The sequence below is a fragment of the Panthera onca genome, chromosome A1, assembly GCF_046562875.1.
Source record: "Panthera onca isolate mPanOnc1 chromosome A1, mPanOnc1 haplotype 2, whole genome shotgun sequence".
In the NCBI taxonomy this organism is placed as follows: Eukaryota; Metazoa; Chordata; class Mammalia; order Carnivora; family Felidae; genus Panthera; species Panthera onca.
The window spans coordinates 20152099-20173298 of NC_138339.1; positions in this window are offsets into that span (position 1 = coordinate 20152099).

Consider the following 21200-nt stretch of genomic DNA (forward strand, 5'->3'; position numbering starts at 1 on the left):
CATCAGTTGATGGACATTTAGGCTCTTTCCATAATTTGGCTATTGTTGAGAGTGCCGCTATAAACATTGGGGTACAGGTGCCCCTATGCATCAGTACTCCTGTATCCCTTGGATAAATTCCTAGCAGTGCTATTGCTGGGTCATAGGGTAGGTCTATTTTTAATTTTCTGAGGAACCTCCACACTGCTTTCCAGAGCGGCTGCACCAATTTGCATTCCCACCAACAGTGCAAGAGGGTTCCTGTTTCTCCACATCCTCTCCAGCATCTATAGTCTCCTGATTTCTTCATTTTGGCCACTCTGACTGGCGTGAGGTGGTATCTGAGTGTGGTTTTGATTTGTATTTCCCTGATAAGGAGCGACGTTGAACATCTTTTCATGTGCCTGTTGGCCATCCGGATGTCTTCTTTAGAGAAGTGTCTATTCATGTTTTCTGCCCATTTCTTCACTGGGTTATTTGTTTTTCGGGTGTGGAGTTTGATGAGCTCTTTATAGATTTTGGATACTAGCCCTTTGTCCGATGTGTCATTTGCAAATATCTTTTCCCATTCCGTTGGTTGCCTTTTAGTTTTGTTGGTTGTTTCCTTTGCTGTGCAGAAGCTTTTTATCTTCATAAGGTCCCAGTAATTCACTTTTGCTTTTAATTCCCTTGCCTTTGGGGATGTGCCGAGTAAGAGATTGCTACGGCTGAGGTCAGAGAGGTCTTTTCCTGCTTTCTCCTCTAAGGTTTTGATGGTTTCCTGTCTCACATTCAGGTCCTTTATCCATTTTGAGTTTATTTTTGTGAATGGTGTGACAAAGTGGTCTAGTTTCAACCTTCTGCATGTTGCTGTCCAGTTCTCCCAGCACCATTTGTTAAAGAGACTGTCTTTTTTCCATTGGATGTTCTTTCCTGCTTTGTCAAAGATGAGTTGGCCATACGTTTGTGGGTCTAGTTCTGGGGTTTCTATTCTATTCCATTGGTCTATGTGTCTGTTTTTATGCCAATACCATGCTGTCTTGATGATGACAGCTTTGTAGTAGAGGCTAAAGTCTGGGATTGTGATGCCTCCTGCTTTGGTCTTCTTCTTCAAAATTACTTTGGCTATTCGGGGCCTTTTGTGGTTCCATATGAATTTTAGGATTGCTTGTTCTAGTTTCGAGAAGAATGCTGGTGCAATTTTGATAGGGATTGCATTGAATGTGTAGATAGCTTTGGGTAGTATTGACATTTTGACAATATTTATTCTTCCAATCCATGAGCAGGGAATGTCTTTCCATTTCTTTATATCTTCTTCAATTACCTGCATAAGCTTTCTATAGTTTTCAGCATACAGATCTTTTACATCTTTGGTTAGATTTATTCCTAGGTATTTTATGCTTCTTGGTGCAATTGTGAATGGGATCAGTTTCTTCATTTGTCTTTCTGTTGCTTCATTGTTAGTGTATAAGAATGCAACTGATTTCTGCACATTGATTTTGTATCCTGCAACTTTGCTGAATTCATGTACCAGTTCTAGCAGACTTTTGGTGGAGTCTATCGGATTTTCCATGTATAATATCATGTCATCTGCAAAAAGCGAAAGCTTGACTTCATCTTTGCCAATTTTGATGCCTTTGATTTCCTTTTGTTGTCTGATTGCTGATGCTAGAACTTCCAGCACTATATTAAACAGCAGCGGTGACAGTGGGCATCCCTGTCGTGTTCCTGATCTCAGGGAAAAAGTTCTCAGTTTTTCCCCGTTGAGGATGATGTTAGCTGTGGGCTTTTCATAAATGGCCTTTATGATCTTTAAGTATGTTCCTTCTATCCCGACTTTCTCAAGGGTTTTTATTAAGAAAGGGTGCTGGATTTTGTCAAAGGCCTTTTCTGCATCGATTGACAGGATCATATGGTTCTTCTCTTTTTTTTTGTTAATGTGATGTATCACGTTGATCGATTTGCGAATGTTGAACCAGCCCTGCATCCCAGGAATGAATCCCACTTGATCATGGTGAATAATTCTTTTTATATGCTGTTGAATTCGATTTGCTAGTATCTTATTAAGAATTTTTGCATCCATATTCATCAGGGATATTGGCCTGTAGTTCTCTTTTTTTACTGGGTCTCTGTCTGGTTTAGGAATCAAAGTAATACTGGCTTCATAGAATGAGTCTGGAAGTTTTCCTTCCCTTTCTATTTCTTGGAATAGCTTGAGAAGGATAGGTATTATCTCTGCTTTAAATGTCTGGTAGAACTCCCCTGGGAAGCCATCTGGTCCTGGACTCTTATTTGTTGGGAGATTTTTGATAACCGATTCAATTTCTTCGCTGGTTATGGGTCTGTTCAAGCTTTCTATTTCCTCCTGATTGAGTTTTGGAAGAGTGTGGGTGTTTAGAAATTTGTCCATTTCTTCCAGGTTGTCCAATTTGCTGGCATATAATTTTTCATAGTATTCCCTGATAATTGTTTGTATCTCTGAGGGATTGGTTGTAATCATTCCATTTTCATTCATGATTTTATCTATTTGGGTCATCTCCCTTTTCTTTTTGAGAAGCCTGGCTAGAGGTTTGTCAATTTTGTTTATTTTTTCAAAAAACCAACTCTTGGTTTCGTTGATCTGCTCTACAGTTTTTTTAGATTCTATATTGTTTATTTCTGCTCTGATCTTTATGATTTCTCTTCTTCTGCTGGGTTTAGGCTGCCTTTGCTGTTCTGCTTCTATTTCCTTTAGGTGTGCTGTTAGATTTTGTATTTGGGATTTTTCTTGTTTCTTGAGATAGGCCTGGATTGCAATGTATTTTCCTCTCAGGACTGCCTTCGCTGCATCCCAGAGCGTTTGGATTGTTGTATTTTCATTTTCGTTTGTTTCCATATATGTTTTAATTTCTTCTCTAATTGCCTGGTTGACCCACTCATTCGTTAGTAGGGTGTTCTTTAACCTCCATGCTTTTGGAGGTTTTCCAGACTTTTTCCTGTGGTTGATTTCAAGCTTCATAGCATTGTGGTCTGAAAGTATGCATGGTATAATTTCAATTCTTGTAAACTTATGAAGGGCTGTTTTGTGACCCAGTATATGATCTATCTTGGAGAATGTTCCATGTGCACTCGAGAAGAAAGTATATTCTGTTGCTTTGGGATGCAGAGTTCTAAATATATCTGTCAAGTCCATCTGATCCAATGTATCATTCAGGGCCCTTGTTTCTTTATTGACTGTGTGTCTAGATGATCTATCCATTTCTGTAAGTGGGGTGTTAAAGTCCCCTGCAATGACCACATTCTTATCAATGAGGTTGCTTATGTTTATGAGTAATTGTTTTATATATCTGGGGGCTCGGGTATTTGGCGCATAGACATTTATAATAGTTAGCTCTTCCTGGTGGATAGACCCTGTGATTATTATATAATGCCCTTCTTCATCTCTTGTTACAGCCTTTAATTTAAAGTCTAGTTTGTCTGATATAAGTATGGCTACTCCAGCTTTCTTTTGGCTTCCAGGAGCATGATAAATAGTTCTCCATCCCCTCACTCTCAATCTAAAGGTGTCCTCAGATCTAAAATGAGTCTCTTGTAGACAGCAAATAGATGGGTCTTGTTTTTTTATCCATTCTGATACCCTATGTCTTTTAGTTGGCGCATTTAATCCATTTACATTCAGTGTTATTATAGAAAGATATGGGTTTAGAGTCATTGTGATGTCTGTATGTTTTATGCTTGTAGTGATGTCTCTGGTACTTTGTCTCACAGGATCCCCCTTAGGATCTCTTGTAGGGCTGGTTTCGTGGTGACAAATTCCTTCAGTTTTTGTTTGTTTGGGAAGACCTTTATCTCTCCTTCTATTCTAAATGACAGACTTGCTGTATCTTTCTTTATTATAGTAAGTTCAGTGGCTTTTTCTGGTTTCACCTCTGCTCTCTCACATGTCTGTAGTTGCCTGCAGGCAGCTCTGTTGACTGCTGATCTTCAATGGACATTTTTGGAAAATGGAGCTTTCCTCCAGCATTATCCCAGAGTAATGGAAGGGAGTCAACCGGGAGAGTTGAAACATTCAGATATTTGAGCTATGGCTTGGAACTGGAAACCTGCCACTTTATATTATATTAGCTATAAATAAATCATGAGGCCAACTTGGATTCAAAAAGTGGAAGAGACTCCTTTTCTTGATGTAAAGCATTTCAAAATCAAATTGCAAGGGAACATGATCATGAAAGTGGAATAATTAGTCATTTTTGTTAACAATCTACTATAGAGTTGAATAGAGGAAAAAATTAAATTATCCATGTTTCATTTTAAGGCATACAAATTTCAGCACACGGAATTGAACTGAAACAAGAGAAAAAGTTATAATTTACACCTCACATTCAGTTCCCTAATCCATAAAATCAAGATGATTGTAACCAAAGATGTGAGTGACCATCTTTTTGCAATGCTAGTTGATAAACTAATTTTCAATCACTCAGAAGCTTTCTTCCTTGAAAAAATACTGAATCATAGTAAACAGTAAATAGTGACCAAAATTATTTTAAGTTAACCTATTTAGAAATAGTACTTTCCATGGAAAATACTTGTGCAAAGCAGAAGTAGGGGACAGTGAGATTTATAGAATTCTTAATTAAACTAAGAGGTTGTGGCACAAAGAGGAAGATTCCTACAAGCAGTGTATCAATGGATTGCATTTTCTCATGCATTTTACCAATTCAGAGAATTAGAAAGTGAGGACACAGTTGTAATGATTCCCCCATCTTTGCAGTGCATGTTTGGACCATGAGAATATGGGTTAAAAGTGCAAACTTAATTGGCTGCATCTAAACCTTCCCAGAACATCTAATTTAATAAAGAATCTCACTGTAATATTAGAAGTTAAATCGAAGCCAACTTCAGGCCTACATTCTGTCCATTGGGAAGTAGAATGCTATAACTGATCCCACTTTATCCAAAAATTAATCACATGATACATATATCATTAAGGAATTTCTGAAAAGTAATTTCAACATAACGGACTGGATTATTTTAGAAGAAAGAAAATACCATAATTTGAGATAAAGAGAATTCTGAACATGGCTATTAATCTATTACACAGTAACATAACTTAATGGTAAATCACTAGCTGAAGTCTATTGAAAATTGAAAAAAAAGAAGATAATGTCCACAAATTATTTAATGATGTCCCAGAAGAAGTAGAAAAATAATAAATAAAATGGATATTGGTAAATTATTTTAAATAAGAGAGGATATGTGTGTCTTCTTGGAAACAATGCAAGTAGCTAATATATCATTAGAATATATACGATATTATAAGAGCTTGGTGCACAAGTCTGTTACAATATAAAATTATAGAAGTCAATAGCTATCACATAGATTGCCAGAAATAAAACAGAAATTAAGTGTGTTTAGAAGTAGGTAGAAACTGAAACAGAATGAATATTCCACACACCAAAAAACCCCAAATAATAGGCCTTTCCCAGAAGTTCATTCACCTACAAATGTGCAATACTGATTTTTAAAAAAGCACAATTGGATACTTGTCCAAAAATGATTCTGAATAAAATTCTCATTCAAATCTACTCTATTAAAATAAATCTAATATATTTTTGAATTACACAAAGTTATTCTTAACTTTCAATACAAGCACAAATAAATAGCAAACCCAATATATTTTTAAGAAATGTAGACTAGTTGTTCTACCATAGATTTAAGTAGATTCTTTATAAAAAATAAAATAATGTTGTACTGAAACAAAAACTATGTGTATTAAATCAATGCAAATAGTAGAAAATCTAGTTTTAGAGCATTTTGTTAAATACAAATTTAAGAGGATACACACATACTCAAACATCCATGCATACATAGACCTAGATACTAACAGGACTAGAATATAACAGTACTTTAGAATGGATATTATTTTTGTACATTATATAAAGACAATAAGTAACACAATGTTATTGTGATGTTAAGGGAATTCATGAAACAGTATGATTCATTCATTGCATATGCTGAGACTTCAGATAATTTAAATATTCTTCTTTATATTCTTTGTTTTTTTTCATTTTTCAACAATGACTGGAACACACATTTACACTTCCATTTCAGAAAGAAAACCCAGAAAATATTTAAAGTAATTTGAATGCTGAATTAAAAATACTAAAGAACATATTTACACTAGAAACATTCCAAGTGTAGTTTTATTAATTATCTGAAAAATATTAAACAAAGAGACCCAATAATTTTGCACCTACATTAGAAAATATGCTTGCAGACTTCCGTGGTATGAGAGTGTTCAACATATTTATCTTTTTCCTTACTTACAGTCAATTCATATAGATGCATAGAAGAAAAAAAAAAGAGGTTTGCAAAGGGAAAATTTTCCTAGGAAGTAAAATAAATATAAATGTTCTGGAATTGGGAATCGTTCCATAAACAGCAGTTCTTAAAGGCTGATTAAGAATCCTTTCAGAGAGACCCGAGGTCAAATGTCTTTCCATAATAGCACTAAAACAGTATTTTTTGCCTTCATGTTTGTTCTCTTATAATTGTAGAGTGGAATTATCTCAAAGACATGACTCATGATGGGATAATTACTTTTATGACTTACAGAATGAGTGTGGTATTGTGTGTTGTGTATCCTTATGTGTATTCTTATGTTTCTTAAAATATTCTGAGGTAGCCAATGGATGGATGGATGGACAGACATCATTTCCAGAAATTAACTACATTTGCTTTCGGAATTCTCACTGTGCTCTTACCATTTTCAGTTACAACTACTATGGTCTCTGTAATATCATTATTGTTGAATATTTATATATACATGCATATAGATAGTATTGAAATATTTTTAAATATTGGGGGAACTTTTATGTGTCTGAGCCTGTTACTGCTTTTAGAATTTTAGAATATATTTTCTTATAGTTAAGAATAAATATGTGGCATAAAAAGGGAGATTAAATGACCTACTTTTTCAACTCACTGTTGTAACATCTATGTATAAATTTTCTTAGAAAAGATAAAATCAACACAGATAAAAGATAAAATCAGAGATCTCTATTGAAAATGTAGAGATGTCTCTTATAATATCATATTTTCAAAAGAGAAATTAAAAAACCCCCGTCTTAATTAAAAACTGTTACATCATTATAAAATGATTAATAATGAATGCATAATAATTATGAAATGGAGCTAGAATAGGAAACATACACACGTGCACATATGCATACCACCTGAAGTTCTCCTGCAACTAATCTAATTAGTGAAAGTACTACTCAGTTGTACCTTACATACATAATTTACTCTTAATTTTATAAACTACATAATTAAGTTCACTTTATATTTGACATTTGACTAGCATACTTTTTTTGAAAGAGTAAAAGTAAAAAGTAATGTCGTAAGTAATGATTTTATTGTGGTTTCCAATATAGACATTAAAATCTACTCACGCTGGAAAAACATGTAAAAATATACTATGCATTTAGATTATTTTGAATGTAGGACTAGTCAATCTCTACCAAATATTGAATAGAAATTAAAGTCACAAATAATTTTTTAAAAGAACAGTGTAACATGCTCTAGCTTGAAGAAAGATTAACTTTCATTTGTCTCTGGTTTTGTCTCCAACATATTACTCCATCGTCTCACTATCCATTGCTGCTCCCATTGCGATAGTGTTACATGATGTTTGCTAGAGAATGAAACCATTCCTCTCTATTCTTTCCAAAATTCCACCTCACTCTACAGGGTCCTGCTTCCAAAACAGTTGCAGCTTTTACTGATGATACAGATATTTTTGTGTTTGATTTCAATGCCCTAAAAATATTTTATTCAAAGAGCTCATTTTAATTTTTATTCACACTTTATTTTAGATCTTTGTACAAGCACTTTTGCACATCCTTAGTCTAATAACTTTGTACCACAGGACAAGGCAATCTGAATACTCAGTATTGAGCATCTCAGAATTCTTCCTCTGACACCCTGCCCCTTAATTCTTTGAACCAAACTTGTGCTTTGTTTGGGCTTTTCCCATATGTTGAGTCATTGCTGGATGGTTCTTCTAATTGTTCATGTCTAAATAGTCACCCTAATTGGTATTTACCCAAAAAATACAAAACACTGATTCAAAGGGATAGATACAACCCCTCTGTTTATTGCAGCATTATTTACAATAGCCAAACTATGGAAGCAGCTCACGAGTCATATATATATATATATATATGGAATTATATGGAATTTATGTACATGGAATTATATGGAATTTATATATATATATATATATATATATATATATATATATATATGAAACATATATGTGGAATATATATATATGTGGAATATATATATGTGGAATATATATATATATATAAAATGTAATATTACTCATCTATAAAAAGAACGAAATCTTGCCATTTGCAACAACATAGAGCTAGGGAGTATAATGCTAAGCAAATAAGCAAAATAAGTCAGGCAGCGAGAGATAAATACTACATGACTTCACTTATATGTGGAATTGAAGAAACAAAACAAGGAGCAAAGAAAAAAGAGAGAGAGAAAGAGAAATCAAGAAATATACTCAACTATAGAGACCAAACTGATGGTTACCGGAGGGGAGGTGCAAGGGGGGATGGATGAAACAGGTGATGGGGTTTAAAGCGTACACTTACCAAGATGCAAAATAATAATAATAATAATAATAATCACCTTATTGAACTAGTGAACATTACAAATGCTCCAAAAAATTCATATATATATCTATCTAAATTCTAGGTAAACACTATGTACACTTAATATTTAAAAGAAAGAGAATTTAGTACAAATGTTTTTAAATCTTTTTTTTTTAATTTTGAGAGATAGCGAGAGAGAGAGAGGGAGAGAGAGAGAGAGAGAGAGAGAGAGAGAGAGAGAGAGAATCAGTGGGGGAGGGGCAGAGAGTGGACTCTGTGCTGACAGCAGCAAGCCCAATGCAGGATTGAACCATGAGATCATGACCTGAGCCGAAGTCAAATGCTCAACAAACAGAGGCACCCAGGAGCCCCAAGAGTCTAGTGCAATTGTAAATTCGTTTTGAAGCAACTCTGCAAAACAGTATGGAATTTCCTCAAAAATTTAAAAGTAGAACTACCCTATGGCTTAGGAATTGTGCTGTTAGGTATTGATCCAAAGGATACAAAAATGCAGATTTGAAAGGACACATGCACCCCAATGTTTATAGTAGCATTATCAACAATAGCCAAATTATGGAAAGAGCCCAAATGTCCATTAACTGATAAGTAGATAAAGAAGATGTGGTATATATATACAATGGAACATTATTCAACCATAAAATAAAGAAGGACATCTCACCATTTGCAAGGACATGGATGAAGCTAGAGACTATTATACTAAGTGAAATAAGTCATGGAGCGAAACACAGATAACATGATTTCACTCATATATGAAATTTAAGAAACAAAACATGAACATACAGAAAAAAAAGAGAGAGAGGCAATTCATAAAACAGACTCTTAACTATAGACAGTAAATTGAGGGTTGCTGAAGGGGAACTGAGCAGGGGGATGGGCTAAATGGGTGATGGGTATTAGGGAGGGCACTTGTGATGAGCACGGGTGTTTTTTATAAATTATGAATCACTAAATACTATGCCTGAAATGAATGATAAGAAAAGAAAAGGAAAGAAAAGAAAAGAAAAGAAAAGAATAGAAAAGAGAAAAAAGAAAAGAAAGAAAAGGAAAGGAAAGAAAAGAAAAGAAAAGAAAAGAAAAGAAAAGAAAGGGAAGGGAAGGGAAGAGAAGGGAAGGGAAGGGAAGAGAAGAAAAAAGAAAAAAGAAAGAAGAAAAAAGAAAAAAGAAAAGAAAGAAAAGAGAAAATAGAAAATAGAATCTAATTACCCCGAGTCGCTAGGAGTTAGCAAGTTATTTTGGGACTTGTGTTTTAATGAATACATAAATGTAATTATGTATCTGTCTTTTAAGTTTTTTGGTGTGTGAAAAATACCGTTCTAAAGCAGGTATAATCTTCCTTGTTTAACTATAGTTGCTATATTTTACTTGTTTTTGTTGTTGTTTATTACTGTTTGAATATTTGTTTTTATGCTTTGATTTGATAACATCATATGAAAAGTTCAGATTATCTAACAGTTTAGAACACATATTGATCACCTCTTGGCTCATCTTTTCAATGATTATTTTACTAAATTATAGGTACACATCAAGCACTATAAATGATAGCTACTAATAGAAAGATGTTCAAATTCTTTTTAAGTTCATTTATTTATTTTGAGAGATAGAGTGAGCGTGCTTGTGGCTATATGTACACATGCGCATGAGGGGCAGAGAGAGAGAGGGAGAGAGAGAATCACAAGTGGGCTCCATGCTTAGTCCTGAGTGATGAGGGGCTGGACCCCAGGGCCATGAGTTCATGACCTGAGCTGAGATCAAGAGTCAGACGCTTAACTGACTGAGCCACCCAGGCCCCCCCTCAAAATCAATTCTTTAATTTGTCTTTATTAACTTTTCAAATGTAAATCTGAAACATAAAATACGTAGTATTAATATTGGTTATAAAATAATACAATACATGCTCTGAGCTCATCACAAAAACTAGAAAATCACCAACACCATGGAAATTATTACTTAAATTATATTAATGCTGATTTGCTTTGCCAACATTTTTGTTAAAACTTTAAAAATTTATCTTCACACGTTAGATAATCCTATATACTTGTTTCATGCCATTGTTCTTTTCTTGTTAAAATATTTTTTAAATGATTGGTTTGACATACGAGTTTATATACAAGATAGGAGTAGTTTTTTCCTTAAGAATTTGATCAAATATGTAAGGGTATTTGCCTCGTTCTGGTTTTTTTTTTTTTTCTTTCTTTGCAGGAATCTTCCTAAATATTTCTAAAATTTGTTTATAATTGCTCTATAGCATTTTACTTATTTCTAAGTTTTATTAAGCTCTTTGGGGACTGTTAGACTTTCAACTATTCAAGAGATAGAGGAAGAGCCCAGGAGTAGTAGGTAGAATGAAAACAAAAGTTGTTTTCTTTTTTACTGAGGGATGCTTAGTTATGAAATGTGTATACTTAATGTATACAACTTGATGAGTTTGGAAGTAAGTATGGACCTATAAAACCATCTACACCAAAATCTACACCAAAAATTTATCTATCACATCTAAAAGTTTCTTCCCTCCTATCTATTATGACTATGACTTTTATGTTTTTATCCAAAGGTTTGTATTAATACATAATTTTACCAATATTATGACCTTTATTTATGATATGTGAATACAAATTTATGAGATAATAATTACAGTGAAAGGCAACATATGATTATAGTTTTCGACAAGTTTATTATGAAACTGGTTATTGAAAAAGGGTTATATTACAGAGATAATAAAGTTGTCTATTTAAATTGTGGGCATTTAGAAAGTGCGGATATGCTAGCAATGTTTGCTCAATCTGCATTAAATACATAATGTTTCTGAAATGGCCAGAAGTATACCATTGGCTGTAATTTGGAAAAATCTGTGTTACTCTTCTGGGTACACATAATTTTTGTGAACTTGGTGGAGGTATTATTTCAATATGTAAAATCAGGAAATAAATATAATAATCACTATGCATCTCACTGTTCTGCCATCTAATAGAATACTTAATAGAGATGGCATTAATTATGCATAAATTGCATGAATGAATGACTGAATCTCATGAGAACTACTTTTCCCTAAACATATGGTGTACTTATTGATTATATAAAGTCTGTTAAAATTTTTCAAGGGCATTATATTAGTGTAAACAAAATGAGTTTATTATGCTATCATTAAATGTGACAGTCAATATATTCTTCTCAGATTTCTGGGTTTTTTTTAAATTTTTTAATGTTTATTTATTTTTGAGAGAGACGGAAACAGAATGCGAGTGGGGAAGGGGCAGAGAGAGAGGGAGACACAAAATCCGAAGCAGGCTCCAAGCTCTGAGCTGTCAGCACAGAGCCCAATGTGGAGCTCAAACTCACAGAGCTGTGAGATCATGACCTGAGCCGAAGTCGGACGCTCAACCAACTGAGCTACCCAGGTGCCCCTGAGATTTCTCTTGTTTTAAGATTTGGAGTCACGTCCTGGTAAACCCATAGCTAAATGAGGCTAGAAGTTGTCCCTGTGCTGGTATATAAGATTTTAATTCAGACCTGCAGAGCATATTATTCAGGTTACATGGTTCATTAATACACACAAATGCTTTGGTCAAGTATCTAAATCTACTCCAGAGTTGACTGTGGCCCAAATTTTGGATTTTAGACTTTAGAGATTAAAATAAATATATATTAATTTGGACAGTTTAGATTACCTAAGAATGTTTCAGGATGCCTTCTATTTATCATGAAATGAAAGCCACAAGATTTAAGAAAAGATTGGAATTATCAGTATGAATCCAAAACCGGTTTAAAAAAAAATACGCCTCAGTGTTGATCAGTGTGCAGAGCTGACTTAATGGGGTGATTAAGAATTGCCGTTGGTTCTAACTGAATTACATTCAAGCCAACAGAAGCCAGTAAAATCACCCAAGAAACATGTAGTGGTTGTCAAACAGACCTATGCTTGCCTGTAAACAACATAACACTTTGAACACAGATGTCTAGAACTGCCCAAATAGGCTTCATGGCTCATGGTAGAATCTACCAACTTTTAGCCAGGTTTTCATGCTAAACAAGTAGCAGTTTCCAACAAATGTACTTTGTATGAATATGTGAGGGCAGGTGGAAGGAAGGAGGGAGGTAGAAAAAGTAGAACAACAAATAGCATATAGGGCTTTTCTGTAATCCTGGTAAAGGAAGGTCCTGCTGGCTTTAAGATCTACAGAACTCAGAAAGATTCCCCAGGACAGATTGGTATCAACATTATGTGTCCTTTACTTAGGCTATTAAAGTCGGTTTCTGTGAGGTTCATAGCATCAGGGTGAAAACAGTTATATACAGATAAAACTAGGAGTTATGTTGGGCCCTTGGACATTACAATGAGTACATAACTATGTTCTTCAAAAATGATGTGCATAGTGTTGTTTTTTTGACCTATACAATACATTTTCCATAGGATTTAACTGCTCCAAATTGGCCAATAGTATAAAAATAAATTCAGAGCTTATGCATATATTTATCATACTGATAAATGATGAAACCAGATACCTAAGCATGACATTCAGAGGTAGACTGCTACTAAATTGCATATAGTAACACACCAATCAAGCGACAAAAGTTTGCTTAATAGTTCAATATCAATCATTATGTGCACCATATTAATGAAAAGGTATTGAGGCAATGTTTGTTTTCCACTTAAATTACCTGAAATGCCAATCAGGGCCATTTAAGATAATCAATAAAGAATTTATGCCACATTATACATGTTGCCTAGAAAATCACAATTATGAAGCAAGCTCTAGATTTTAACTAATATTAAAAAAAATCCTTCCAAAGGCAGATATTTATATTTGGTATTCAATCAACTTAATGCTTTCTAAATCCAGAAATAATACTTACAAATTCCCACACATACAGCAAATGTCTAGCATGGTTTTGTTCTTATTATTTTCAAATATATACCATAACTGAATGTAAATAAATACTAAATCAATATATATCAAGCTTCTTATATTTTCCTAAATGTATTCTTGTCCATGTTAGAAACGAAGTAGGATAAAAACAACTGATGGTTGTATATCCATATAAAGTAGAACTTTAAAAAAAATTTTAATGTTTTATTTATTTTTGAGACAGAGAGAGACAGAGCATGAACGGGGGAGGGTCAGAGAGAGAGGGAGACACAGAATTTGAAGCAGGCTCCAGGCTCTGAGCTGTCAGCACAGAGCCCGACGCGGGGCTCGAACCCACGGACCGTGAGATCATGACCTGAGCCGAAGTCGGATGCTTAACCGACTGAGCCACCCAGGCCCCCAAGTAGAACTTTTTAAAATAGTTTATTTTAAACTACTTGTTTTCCAGTTTGTTCTTGAGTATTAGTGTTTTTGCACGTATGCAGTAAAATTCAGACGATACTAGTTAAGCTTAAATTCTTTTTTTTTAATTTTTTTTTTTCAACGTTTATTTATTTTTGGGACAGAGAGAGACAGAGCATGAACGGGGGAGGGACAGAGAGAGAGGGAGACACAGAATCGGAAACAGGCTCCAGGCTCTGAGCCATCAGCCCAGAGCCCGACGCGGGGCTCGAACTCACGGACCGTGAGATCGTGACCTGGCTGAAGTCGGACGCTTAACCGACTGCGCCACCCAGGCGCCCCTAGTTAAGCTTAAATTCTAAACCCATTTTTCACATTCTGTAAAAGTCTTTATCAAATTACTGGGTATAATTGACAACTGAAAATGAACTGAAATATTAAGGCACTGATTAATATAAATCACAGCCAATTTGCAACTTAAAATAGCATTTTGAATCAAAATCTTGTGTTAATTTCTGTATGTACAAACCTCTGTCTATACAAGAATATAAATTCATTCTCATACACACACATACATGTGCATGTACACAAACATATATGTACTCATTTATTTCTAAATGACTTAACAAAGATGTGTTTTAGTATTGCTATTTTGCAAATAAGTGAATGAAATTTAGATTTGTTAAACATTTTTTTTTTTTTTAACATAGCAAACCACACATTCAGACCAAGTTCTACCTGCTGAGAACATCTGGGTCTTTTTAGTACCTCACCTGCCTCTTCTTAAAATCATATCTATGTGGTTAAATCTAAGAGGTAGTATTTGAATTTGTTTCTGATTTGATGCAAACAGAATTGGATCTCATTTTAATCCCAGAGACTGCATGTATTAGAATTTATTGCTCACATAAAAAGAACAGGAAATTATTTGAATAAAAATGAGGATCATGGTATTATGGTAATGTATAGTATGTGTTTCTTATTCAAAATTTGATAATCTTTTTCAAATATACATTTTGGGGCTCTGTAATTAACTTAATTTCACAAGAAAAATGACATACTTGGTATTTTTTCTAAATAAAACTTTTAATTTAACTTTCCTGAACTTAAAAAAAATGATTAAGGTTATTTCTTACCTTTCTTAAGACACTTCTTGCTTTTTCTTTTTTTCCTCCTGTCTTACCCTTTCCCTCCCCTCTTACACTTTTCTCTCTGACTTTCTCCCCAGTTAGATATCAGCAAGAGACTTTTGATGTGTTACCACATTTAAAATGTTTGGGAGTGATTCTAAGCTGTTACTGAGTGTTAATTTATACGATTGAATAGCTTCCAAATAGCCCAGCAGACATGACTGAATTTATTTCAGTATTGGGAGAAATTATACTTTTTGTCCTAAGACTCTAAAGAGGAATATAATGGTGAATAATTAAGTGCAGAACATGGTCTATAGTTAGTAAATCAATTTATGGACTGTTTCTTGTTCTCTAAATTGAATATGCTATGTAAATATAAAGGGTTTCTCTTAAAGGCTTAAAATCAGAGGTTAAAAAATAATAGTCATGATTTAAAGTAAAACGTAGGAGGCATGTCAGCACCGTTCAAATCACTCAAATATATTTTAGTACTGTTTATTTCAAATTCATGACAGACAGAATATTATTAAAAATATCTTCAAATCCTGCCCTACTTTCTGGGACGAATTAGCTTTAAAAAATCAATGTTAGGCTATCTCTTCAGGGGAAAATATATATAATCCTCATTTTGAATAATTCTTTCCTTTCCTTCCCCTGGGTTTGTAGGAGGGGTAAAATCAGTATATTGATTCACAAAGTTTTTCCTGATAAGCCAACCATTACCAGTATTGTTAGTGTGAAAAATACACTTGGTTATGTGCTTATTACTTGTGTTTCCTTTCTCTTACAGAAAGCCTCCTCCCCCCGAACTGGTCCACATCCTTCACTCCATCCTCTACAGAGGTGGGGATTAATTTTCATTAGGTTAAAACAATCATGGTCATTCCTTTCCCAGTTCTAGAGATTCATTCCGAATGGGCATGTCATGCCATTCTGATCAAAGGAAGCAAAATGGAATCTTTACAGATATCTCTAGGAAAATTTTCCACCTTGGTACAAATGCCAAACAGCTGAGGAAGGCAGGGTAGAGGATGAAAAACTCCTGTGTTGTGGATGGCTTTCTTATGCCTCTGCATTAACCTATCTAAATAGTCATACCTTCCAATACTGAAGTGAGCTAATAAATGCCTAACTGTTCAAACCCTTTGGAGCTGGGATATTAATACTAACATTCATCAGTATCTTAGGTGATAATATTAGTTAGGAACTGCTGTGTACGCTTGGGTCCATGTAAGACCATGTTGCTTAAATGTAATAAATATAAACTACCCCATCCACTTTTGAAATTATATTAAATTTTATATTAAATTAAGTTGAAACATAAAGAAATTATATTTTTAGATTTTTTTAAAGCTGTATTTACTCCAGAGGCCAATGTCTTCTAATGGAAAACAAATTACTCTGGGAATTCTACTTATAAAGCTTATAAGTAGAATTGGTGATAATCCTTGATTATGAAGTACATTTTAGTTGTCAAGTTTGCTTTGTTTTGTCATTATTTACTTAAAGTAATAAAGTAAAAAAATATATTACTTAATAATTAAAATGAGTCCTAAAACCACTTTTGTATTAGATTAAAATGATCTAAAATATCAGTGATTCTACAAGGAGTGCAAATGATGGACATCATATGAATTGGGAGTAAAGTGTAGCTCAGTAACCTTTTTTATTAGTTTTTTCAGTTGTACTTCTCTGATTAGAGATCATCAAATTGCTCCCGGGGTTTAGATCAATAAAAGTCTTGGGGTGGCTGTCGTAAAAGTAAAGAAGTAAAAAAAGTATTTCTTCCTTGAATTTTTTTGTAGAACTATTTCTACATTCCACTTGACTTCTGCTAAAGAAACCTGGCTATAAAAATTGCGTTTTAATATTACAGAGTGAAATGCCACATAAAGGGCTACATTTCCAAAGAGAGCCTCTGAAAATGACCTATGTGTTGTGTGCAAAAAGTAATCACCCTCTTCTTCAATGAAGAATTTTATTAATTCCCAAAGTTTGATAATCTTTATTTTCATATTAACCACTGTATTCATGGCTCTATTCTTAAAAATCAGGATGCTGTTCTGAAACTGATAGCTGACATTTACTTGAATGGAAAGAGGCATCATTTAGTGTGAACTTTCATTTTGATCTTTCCGTACCCTGATTTCATTCCACACACTTTTTTTCCCTCCTTTTTCATAGACTCGCAACCAGTATTCTATGAAAAAATTCATTTTTAAGTGACTCATCTAAGATATAAAATTTATTTATATTCTGGGTGTCCAGAATATAAACACTGTAATATTAACTTTTTTTTTTAACAGCAGGGTGATTATAATTAAAGATCTAGCGCATGCATTTAGACCTTGTGACATTCTGCACTTATGAGATGTAGTCTAATATGAATGAAATTTGTGAAGCCTGAAGGTTAAATTGACATTTAGGTGCCAGAAACAGTCTATGAGTGTTATATTCACATGATAAAAAAATGAAGTAAATAATGGTTTTAAACGAGGATGGTCAAGCTCTATAGTTTCTTCCACTATACTTTAACATGTATAATACCGCTCAGTTTTTCCACTTAGACATAAAGTCAGTAAGTATATAACTACTACTAATATAATAACTTTCCATAGCAGAAATCCATAATTCAACCACTGACTCATCTATTGGAGGAATAACTGGCAGCCTCTGAAGCCCCAGACAGAATATCTGTGATTTTAATTAGGCACCTGATTCAAGGAATTTAATGAGGTTGGCAAAGCATTTTGAACCCAGTAAGTTTAAAATGTAGATCTAACTTTTCTTAAGTCTCCACTTTTGACACACAAAATTGCAAACCATTATTACATAATTTATTATTCTTATTGCAAAAGATTGGTAAATAAAAAAAAGAATTTAAAGATTGGAAGCCCAAGGATAATTTTAGGCTATATTTTACATTTTTACTGAATTTCTGCTTCTTTTTGTTGTGATATATGCTTTTGGTTTATCTATTTTCACACATTTATTTTTATATGTACTATTCACTGAATGAAGACATTTAATAGAGTTAAAGTGAGATAAAAATGTTATTTATGTTTATAATAGTTAAATAGAAAAATACTATAAATATAAATACATAAGTACTATAAATATAAATATTAGAAATAAATATAAATATAACATACTATAAATATAATTATAAGCATAAATACTATAAAATATCACAACACAATGACAGACATAGGGAAGATACTATGTTAACCTACACTTCAACATAGGAATAATTATCATCATAGTCATTAATATAATGCTCACTTTTCACTGTGGAAAATAATCTTTCACAACTTAATTTTGTACAATAACAAGTTAGATGTTTTGTTCTTTGCCAAGCACTAAATCATTTTCAGTATGAATCACAGTAGAGTTCTGGAGGCTCTTCCTCTGTTCTGGGGGTCCCATTTGAAATTCCTCATAAATGAGTGAATCCATTCATTTTAAGATATACCCTTGCAGCTCATTAAATTCCAAAAGTTTGGCAAAAATCATAATGAAGTATTTGTTCCCATAATTCCCTTAAATAAGCAAACTCAGCCTCTAAATCATGTCCTATGAATTATGTTTCTTATATTTCCAACACTCTCACTTTGTGAAATTCTCATATTAATTAGTATACACACCTTTGCCCATCTCAGCCCTTATGATGGCAGGAACACTGTTCTTATTATTGACTATTGTACCTATCACTCATTTAAAAAAAGCCACATGTATCATAGATTTTTCAATGACTATATGTTGAATAAATTACATATTATGAAACTAGAGAATGTGTTAATGGTATTCCGTAATATTAGGCATAACTTTGTGGAAAGATGCATAGTCATGTTCTCCAATATTTGTGACCTAAATATTTTTCCTATAGTTTGTAGTTATTCAAATTCTATAGGTTTAATGTTTTACTTAAAACTTGATATAATTGTATTCATTTTTGGTTATATGGTTATAATTTGCAAATATTCAAATGTTTTTGAATAAATGTTTCCATATGTTGATCATTTTGGGGTGTCTTATAGCATTTTTATCCTCATCTCTGTCCCTTTAATGTATTTTTTGCATGTTAGACTTTTAACTGGCATATTTGAGGAATATTAAAAGAGCAATATACACTGAAATAGTTAAGACATGGTTTGTGGTTACCCCATTTCCCCAAATTATATTTAAATAAAAACTATACCACTGGAAAATATGGTATAACTAACCTCTGCTTTGTGGTTGTACTGGAAAAACAGAATAACTAACTGAAGTATTTTTAAACAAGGAGAATGATACCCTTCAACATATGTTTATTTGGTGGAATGAGTGGTTCAAGCCAATTTTCATATGACTATATAAATCCATTCTCTTTTTTCCACTGTTTTGGAATGAAGACTTCTACATTATATTGAAAGATTGTCAAAATCTTCCAAATGTCTCCTGACTTAGTGAATGAGTTTTGCTCAGCCACTTTTAAAATGTTAACTAAATCTCTGGTTGTTAAGGGGAAGTCTCAAAGCCTTGATAAAGTGAGCTTACAAAGAAAGAATGAACATTATAGACCTATGTTGAGCCAACTCCTCCATGCGTACAAAATCCAAAGTCTATGTTTGTTTTCTATATTAATTACGGCTCATGGTGGTACTTTTAAAAACAAAGCATTTATTAAATTGAATCCTGATTAAGACCATATAATATTTTAATTAATGATTTTTATAAAACTAAAGAATTCTAGTTTCCAATTCTGTTTCCAAACAGAACTCTATTTAAAAAATATTCAATTGACTTCACAGTCGCAGAAAACTATCTGAAGTAATATATCAAGAAACATGATAAATAGCAATACAGTATATTGAGGAACTTGTCTTATGGTCTGTCACAGAGGTCATTCTTTGCCTCCATCTGATTTAATATCCTGTTTAGCATTTTAATTAAGAATTTTAGAAGAGCAAGTAAATGGAATATTAATAAGGTTCTCATATGATACAAAATAGAGAGGTGTTAGAAACTATATCAAAAACAGAGAAATAATACAAACAGACATGATGAGGTTAGTAGCAGGGACAGTATAGAACAAAATGAAATATGTTTGTAGGAAAGATGAGTTAATGCGCATTTTACAGTTGGGAATGTAAGTTTTTCAAAAAAGGAAAAGGTTTAGATTAAGAAGATGAACAACGGGAAAAAACTGTGCACGGGAAGTGCTTGGACATATTGTAATACTGTAACTTATACAAAGATGCTAGTTACATGGATTCAACTATGGAAATTAAGATCTAAAGTAGTGAAGGCAATACTAAATCTAACCCAATATTTGCAAGAGTTTAAGTTAAGTTCCACAAATATTTGTTAAACAATTAAAATATGTAAATAAGATATGATCATTAAGTAAATAATTTTCAGTTCCCCTCCCTTGAAAATAGATCTTTATAGTCACTTGAAAGGTCAGGTATGAGTTTTTAACTCTCACTCTTAAGAACTGTCTTGGAACATGGTGATATGAGGGGAGCCAGCAACCTGAACCCGAGAGCCTCTAGCTGCGTATCATACAGCAAGGGGCCTTGCATTCACTTTTGTGGATATCCCCACCTACACACTCTACAGTTTCCAAAAGAGCAGCTGCATGATTTTCTCTCAGGCCTAGCGATGAACATGATCCTTCCTCAGGACAACATAGCTTAGGACAAAGGCAACACTAGTCATACATGAGGTCACTAAAGTGGTAAGAAGTCCAATATCCTGAGAACTGGGCCACAGTTTACAGAAGTGACATAAGATCAGGTGTATAAGAACCCTTGGTCATATAAATGCCTTAACCAATGGTAAGAGATACAGCAGGAAAACAGCGATAATATTATTCTATATTACAGCCAAGCAAATTATGTCTTTCCGGCATTTGAAAATTGTACTGTGTGATGCAATAAAATAAACCACTATTGCATCATTATACTAGTCAGTGGATTGAAAGAAAGATATTAAGAATTATAGAGTGACATATTTTGTAAGACTTATATCTATGTGCAATGGCAGGAACACATATTTTTAATGGATTACAACAGAGAAAGCTGAAAATCTATGGTTCTAATTTAATACCTCATGGTCACAGTATCTTAGGTAGGCTTTCCTGCAAGCAGAGCCTATCACAGGGATATAGGTGCCCATGGTTTGTTGAAGGA